Genomic DNA, 8,299 nt, shown 5'->3' on the forward strand with positions numbered 1-8,299 from the left:
CTGTTCATCAGGCCTGGATTGCAAACAAAGACTTAGCAGTTAAAGGCTAAACTGCATCCTCATCTAGTCAGGCACTCTGCTGCTCTCCCTACAACAGTATTGATTACAATGGATTCTTACAGTAGGTTTCCCCACCCCTCATTAAAATAGGGTTCTTTTCTAAGAGCTCCTCCTTTATGTCTTGTTTGTAAATTCACTGATGCTGATTCATTTCCTTCTAAGGAGCTCATGAATAAAATATGAGGATTATAAGTTCTGGAGTCTTTGATGTGTTTTCAAGCATTAGAAACTCAATCAGTTCCATGCAGTTATCTCTTTGAATTTTCAATGGGACATTTCTTCCTCAAAAAAAGGAAAGAAAAAACAACTGTCCTTTTGAAGGATGACTTTCTTAAAGTTATACTATTTGTTTTGGTGTTATTCTTGGAAACTGTTTAAAAGTCAGAGGACAGAATGAAGATCAGGGAAAAAAAATGGTAACTAATAAGAAGGTCTACCTTTGTGGTAAACACAGATTTATGAACCTACAAGGACCTTTTGACATACCCCATTTCCATAGGTATCAACATCAATGCAATTATTACAACATCAACCTGGAACAACAAGGCAGGCCTCACCCTTGGTTATTCACAGTGATGCATAGCAACAGTAATTCCAAGGGTGGGCTTTACCTCTGATCTTATGAGCAAATTAATTGGGAGTGGAGCAGTGAATAATTTCAGAACGACACACAAAAGGAAGAAACCACTAAATTTTGCCCTGTCCCTGCTTACACAGAAATATTGCCCACTGTATTCACTTAGTGCTTATAGTGTGTTATGCTGCTTCATAGTTTTGTCAGATTTCAGGAATGAGATGTGATTGTTCAGAGCCTGAGCTGCTCCCGCAGCTTAAACATCAACCTCCTTGCAGGAGAGCATTAGTGCCTTGCAGTGACACACATCATAAGGTACTGTGATGCTCAGAGAATACTTTACCCAAAGGGCTGCCATACAGTTATCCTAAGAACAGAAATAAAGTCAATTTGCTTTAATTCCCTTTCTACAGACATTCTGGTCTACCAGGTTTTCACAAGGAATACTTCTGTTAGAAGATGAAGTTTTCTTGCAAGGAAACATGATTTTTTATTCTCTCCACCAATTGCTTTTTTTCAAGCCATAGCCTAAAGAAGTGACTTGTGCAATTTCTATGGTTATGGTCTTCTCTAACAATGACATGACTCCAGTAATCTCAACTCAGCATTAAAATAGCCTGTAGTAAGCTGTGCTTTACTCAGCTCAACACAGTTACAAAATTAGTCAAATAACGAGTCTTTAATCCATGTTGGACTCTGTGAGGCTTCAGCATGGCTGTCACTGTCACACAAAAATTAGGTATTTTTGTGCCTGCAATGTCTGAATACTAGTCATTTTGCCTACAGGTGGGTTCATGGAAGCAGTGAGAGAAAAATCAAACTTAAACACCCACTTATCTATAGAATACCATGAGTTTGCAAGATGAAACGGCCAGATACTCATATAGAAACATCTACCCTGACTGCAGAGCATAGCTCTGCTTCCACCCACCCACATGCAGGAATCTGGGGTCTTACCTTCTAATAATCTCCTCAGTAAAGATGGGTTTGCAAAGCTGATGTGAAGGCAAGTGTTAGTCTCCTAACCACATATGCATACCACCAATGATCAGTGCATCTCATAGAAGGTCAGCCTCTCTCTGCCCCATCCCACTTTAACAATACAGTGCCTGGATGATACAGTCCAGGAGACGACTCCAACAATACTCTCCAGACACAGTAGATTCTGGTCTGCTCAAGGTTTCCCAAGGAAAATGATGTCACACCATCACCTCCTTTGGGCATCTGCACCTGCATCTTCTGTTTCAAGGACTCAGAGATACTCAGACCTTAAGCCAATACTGTACATTATTGAACAATCAAATGGAAGTCTAAAATAAAGCGATTCTTTGAGTACACTAAAGAAACCCAGGTCTATTTAATATTAAAAAATTAAAAATTAGGGTTTTTTTCCCCTCCCTGGCAAGAGACAAGCTTTACTGCAGCGTAAAAATGCATTCACACCATTTGCATCAGGATGAAGGTGTGAAAACCATGAGGGAGACCATCAGCTCTGCAGTGAACTAATATGTTAAAATGAATAGTTTTATTAGAAATGAGGATGATGTATTCTTGACCTAGCTTTGCTTCCATAGTGGATATGGGTGCCAAATTGCACTGTGCAAACGGCACACAATTGATTCTCTTACATGTCTGTGAAGTGAGGTTTACAAAGTACTTTTCATGGAAGATGTTTAACAGTTATCATTTTTTGTACTTTTTATCACTAGTTAAATATGAATGAAGATTACTTTAAATACATGATATTAGGCAAAGAATAAATAAAACTGAAGATTGACGAAAGATTATTTTGATACATTTTAACCATTGAAATAGTCTAGATATGTTGGTAATGAGCATTTTAAAACAATTTCCTTAACTCCTTGGATCAGTTTAAAGGAGTACATATGTATAAAAAAATTCTCTTCAGGCATAAATGCATTTAAAGTAGTTATTACAGCTTTTACAAATTGCAGTTATTTTACATGCACTTAGCTGAAAATAGTATTCAAAACATTGTCAGCTGAATTCCAAAAAGCATTGGACTCCTGTTGCTGTGGCAACACATTTTTCATGGTTTGCCTGAGGCAACAAAAAGTCTAAAATATTGAATGCTTTAAATATATTTCAGCCCAGCACTTAGATTGCACCACCGTGTCCTAGTCAAAAGCTAGATTATTCCATTTCCACCTAGAGGTGTCCTCTCATTGAGAGCCAAACTAGTACTTAACATACTCACTGACAGCAAAAGGCTTTCCAGATGCTAAGAAAAAACCCAACTGTTTAGCACTCTGTGGAGCAGCACTACTAACAATAACAAAGAAGGGGGTTCTGCTTTCTCTACTTGCCACCAAAGGTTGGGGTAGAAGCCAGAAACAGGCATTGCTCTTTGGAGCGGGAGATGTTCTGCTTGTGGAAAACTAATTAGGAACTTGATTCCCATTTCATTCCACTGACCTCTGTTCACTTCCAAGCAAGCGAGATTTGGACACCTTATCTGCTTTGCAGCTGAACACCCTGGTGTCAGCTGTGCTGCTCCAGTGAATGCTTTCCTTTTCCCCAAGGCAGAGCTGCTGGGCGACGGGGTGCAGAAGCAGCAAGAGATGTCTCCTTTAAAGCAGTGCAGCTCACTGAGTCTAGTACCAGCACTGCATAAACAATGTCAGAGATGGGGAAGAAGCAGAGCTCTGCTCAAAGCTCCGTCATGTGTCATCTTAAAAACAACCCCAAAACACAACATTAAGGACAGAATGTACACACAGTTTCTGAGCAAGGAAATTAATATGACCTGAGCATCACCACTGCCCTCACCTTCCTTAGTAAGCATTAGTATCTGACTTTTTGTAATCCATCTGTAAACAATTTCATATGAGGATAATGTTAGGGAAATTTGCAATTAATTAATTCACACATTTTCAGGAAATCCTCCGCAGTCCTATGGAGTACACACTTTACATACCTACACTCTTCTGCAGAACTCCCTTCTGGGCAGCTGGATAACAAAATTGTATCCAGTAAATGTTACCTGCATCCAGAAGACACTGGGTTTTGTTACACCCTGACTCTCACTTAAGGTAAGCACGTTTATGACCTCTGATTACTGTGTTCTGTGCAACCAGTGAGAATGTTAACTTTATTACACGTTTGCATTTTAATTCCAATTATAACAATATGCAGCTGCTCTACTTTGGACCTGAACAATATGCTCCTAATATACAAAAATAAAGACCTGCCAGCTAATCAGAAATCATCTCCCTGTATCTAAAGAGAAGGGAAATATTCCCTCTATGAATCACCCACGGTGACTTTGATATAGCTTTCATATAGCTGCAAAATGACTACCTAATACCTAGCTACTAGTGTAGAAGGCAAATGAGTCTCCCAGGAAAGAAATTATTTGGTGTACGCACATACACACAACTTCACAAAGCAGAAAGCTAATTTTTTTGGAAGAATGTCAAAGAAACACATCATTAAAGCCAAATCTCCAATGTGATTACTTCACCAAAGGGAAGTAAATATACACATCTCAATTTCACATCCTCTCATTCCTTCAAAACCATCTGCATATACCAGTGATAGAGGGTAAAAGGGAAGTCCAGCCCGAACAGCAAGGTGATGCTCTTCATGCAGGACTTACAGGTACATTTGACAATTGCGACAAAACAAGTTATGATGACCATAACCTGATCATAACCCACTGCATTTGGTGGGACTAGCCTGAGATCCTGCAGCTGTCCCCACAATTGGCTGCCAGTTCTTCCCTTTAATTGTACATTGCTGCCTTTGGCTAATTCAGGCAGCAGGATAGAAATTTCATTGTCAAAGAAACCAAGGAATGGCCAATGTACCATAAAACCTTGCTCATAGAAAACCTTCCTGAAACATGCAAAAGCCACTTCATTAAAGAAGGTGACAAGAACTTATGGGGGGAAAAAAAAAAATATGTATTGCAATACATGTCCAAAATATTTAAAGTATTTTGTATGCGGCAATTTCCTGTACCATGTTGATAGCAAACTATTTTCACTATGACTGGCTAAAAAGGAAGAACATTAAGCTTTTCTTAAGCGTGACATTACTATTAAACCTCTGTGCTATAGAAAGCCCAAAACTTTGAGGGGAAATGCTCTTATAACCTGGACTAAAATCTTCCAGAAACTAATCAGTTTAGGTCGACATGCCCGTGTGGTAGAGGGAGTGAGCAGGAACAATCCAGAGAAGCAAAGAAATACTCAAAATAAACACAAACAAAAAAGCCTCGAGGAAATCCTAGTGTGAAAATATTTTAGGTTGAGTACTGTGTGTGGGAAAGAAAAAAGAAGCCTTAGACCTTTGACTAGCCCTCCATTTGATTCTTTCTCCTGCTGTTTGATTCTTCCTCCACTCAAGCACAGGGCTTTTCATTTTCTGGAAAGAAACAAGACTGAATCACATAAGTAACTGCTTTCATCATTAGTTCTTTGCCCTAGTTCCTATAACAGCCTGCAAGCCATTGAAGTGTACTCAAGAAACTTAAGCACCTGCAACGTCTGTAAAAGTGGGGATTTACCATAACAATTGAGAGCTCTAGCCTAGGGGTATTTTTTTTTTTAGAGCGATAGATTAGAGCCAATCCTTTTGTTGAAGGCCTATTGTATCAGTCTAAATCAATCCCGTGCCCATCCTCAAAATATTGGTACTTTTCCTCAGGTCTAGAAGCCTCTGCTTTATGCTGCCTTCAAGCTGTCTGCAAACATTACAGCAGAACCTGCTTCTCCTGGACTTCAGCTGGCTCCTCTGCGGCTAATCAGCTCAACAGAAGTTATACCTCCCCCACCTGTTTCTCCACCCTCGAAGAATTTTCTGGATATACTTTTCAGTGCGGCAGGAAGGGCCCACACACTGCCTCAGTTCACTTGGTGGATCAGAAATTTGAGCAACTGATTCTGTGTATTATGTGGGTGGATGTATGAAGGAAAAAAGATTCAAACCACCAAACCCTTTGGAGAGGGAAGGGAAGGTGCCTTGTGAAAGAGGGAGCTTTATATCTCAGAGAACCTGACATCACATCTGGACCACATTTTACCACAGGGTTTTCAAGACATTCTGAGTTCATGGATATTGGGGTACTTCAAGGGCAAAAAAACCCTCAACATGATGTTGAGGTGGCAGTTTCTCAGGATCAATGACAACAGTAGTCCCACACTAAGCTATAGCACAAGGATTTCTCCAACCCTGGGAACTGTAACCGTTTTTGCTATTTGGAAATGTGTACCACACAGCGTCAGGATAAGGTTCCCTTGGGACATAAATAGCAACTTCATTTCTTTTCCTCACTTTGCCTCAAAGCAAGTCTATGAAAATCCCACACGCTGTTACTCTTCTCAGGCCAGGCCCAATGATGTTCTTCATTCAGCTGCAGTTTCCACTGGTTTTTGCCTTCCCACTAGAGAGCCAGCCTTGCCACTGCCATGTTTGTTGGCATCTATTTACTCTCTTATTCTAACAGCACTTCCTGATTTTGCTTCAGCTCTTGGAAAAATTCAAAAGGATTTTGTGTTCAAATGCTATCCAAATATTTATATTATTCTTATATTGTTTAGTTAACGTGAAATCACTACCAGATTTTTTTTTCCTCTTCAAATAGTGAAGTCATCCAGAATAATTTTCTATAAAGCTTAGCTCTCATTTTCATGCCTCCATAAAGCTGTCTTTTTTTTTAAAATGGCATTGTTTAAAGCAATCATTGGAAGCTGCACACTTTTCAAAATCCAATCTTCAGTTCCACTGTTTCAATATTACTATAGCTCATGTGCCCAGGAAGTAATATCACTTCCCTCTAGTGAAGATATTATCAGCTATTTAGCTCTAATAGTAGTATCTAGCGGTCTAATTTTTAAGATTCTGAAAATATCAAAGCAAGGACTCCGTACGACTTCTTTAATTATCAGTTGTTGCAGTACTAAAGTAACACATTCACAAAAACAGAGTTTGGGGTCAGGTTTGCCTTTTTTTATTCTTTTTCTATCCCTTCTCCTCCCTTGAGAGATTTGTCAGGTATCACATATGAACAATATTACTGAAAAGGCATAATAAATTTCCATCTGTGCAGTGGGATTTAGAGAAGGCAGTGATTTATTGATTTATAATGATTTACTGATGTATTCCCTCAAATTCCAGTTTTGACATCTGAGTATCTGACAACCCTGGCTTTTGTACCTACAAAGACTGTCTCTAAAAGTCTGTATTTGTGTCATTCTTTTCACAGACTAAAGACTGTTTTTTAAGCTGTCTTTTAAGACAGATATAGACATAGTGGAGCATGTCCAGCAAAGCGCCTCAGAGATGATTAAGGGAGTGGAGCACCTGAAATATGCTGAGAGAGATGTGATTGCTTAGCATGTAGAAGAGAAAGTTTAAGGGAGAGTTTGTGTGCGTGTGTACCTGACTAGAGCAGAGGGGAGGCTGGTAAATAACACAGAGCCAGACTTCTCTCAGTAGTACCCATTGGCAGTGCACAATGCAATGGACAAATGGAAATACAGGAAATCCCATTTAAAAATAAGGAACACACACCCCCCCAAAAAAAAGAAACCACCCAAAAAAACCCCAAAACACCCCCACAATACCAAACCAAACAGAACACCACAAACTTTTTTATTATCAAGGTGATCTAACACTGGAACAGGATGCCCAGAGAGGCTGTGGAGTCTCCATTCCAGGAGATATTCAAAACCCAGCTGGGCAAACCCCAGAAGTACTTCCCGACCTTGAATATTCTGCCTTCATGAACTGCCTACTTCAACATTTTCTTTTTCCTAAGAAATAAATCAACAACAGGACACAAATAAATAACTGTTCTTTATGAAATCAAAAGATACTCTCACAGAAAAAGAAATATTTTATTTCTTTCTGTGGATATCAAAAACTAATTTCTCAAAGACAAACCCTCAAATGTTTCTATCTCAGAACACAAAGACAGAAAAGTTGGAATATTCCATGAAAAGCAGCAAAAGGAGAGAGAAATGACTGAGTTGCTTATAGCATCTCTGGTAACAAAAACCACTTTCCTGCGTACTTGCATGTCCGCACATCCACAGCTGTTTGCCATTCAACTCATTCTAACCTGCCATTTCCCCAACTTATATTTTACATTTTTCTTCCAGCTTCAAGTGTGAGAATCCCTTTGGAAAATCGTCTTCACAGAAACCCATAGCACTCAAGCCCAAGGGACCCTGTTGCCTACGGAGTATTGAATGCCGGCAGGCTGTCAGACCTCACTCGCAACTTCCTTTTCTCCACAGTACCTTCAGAGCACTTTGCTTTGCAGGGAGAGGTAAGGCAGTATAAGCCTTAATAACAACAGCTTTTCCCATTTCTGCCTATCTGGCTACTGAGAGGTTTGAAATACATATTTGAAAAAGCAATATGCTCACTGTTGGGAAAAGAAAGTATGAGACTATTTCATGAGGTAAATTAAAAATTACTTGAAATAGCATACTTCTTGTTCCAAACTTCGGAATAGTAACTGCAGAAAATACAGACACTTCAGTCACTCCCCACTAATCTGCACCTCCCTTAAGTCTCATTGCAATTTCAGTTCGTGTTTTGAAGCTTCACAGTGATTTTTATTATCCTAAAAAGGGTATGATCCCACCAAGAACCAATTTTTCCCTACCAATTTCCTTCATTTAGCACTTGCAC

This window comes from Phalacrocorax carbo, chromosome 4, assembly GCF_963921805.1.
Source record: "Phalacrocorax carbo chromosome 4, bPhaCar2.1, whole genome shotgun sequence".
NCBI lineage: Eukaryota > Metazoa > Chordata > Aves > Suliformes > Phalacrocoracidae > Phalacrocorax > Phalacrocorax carbo.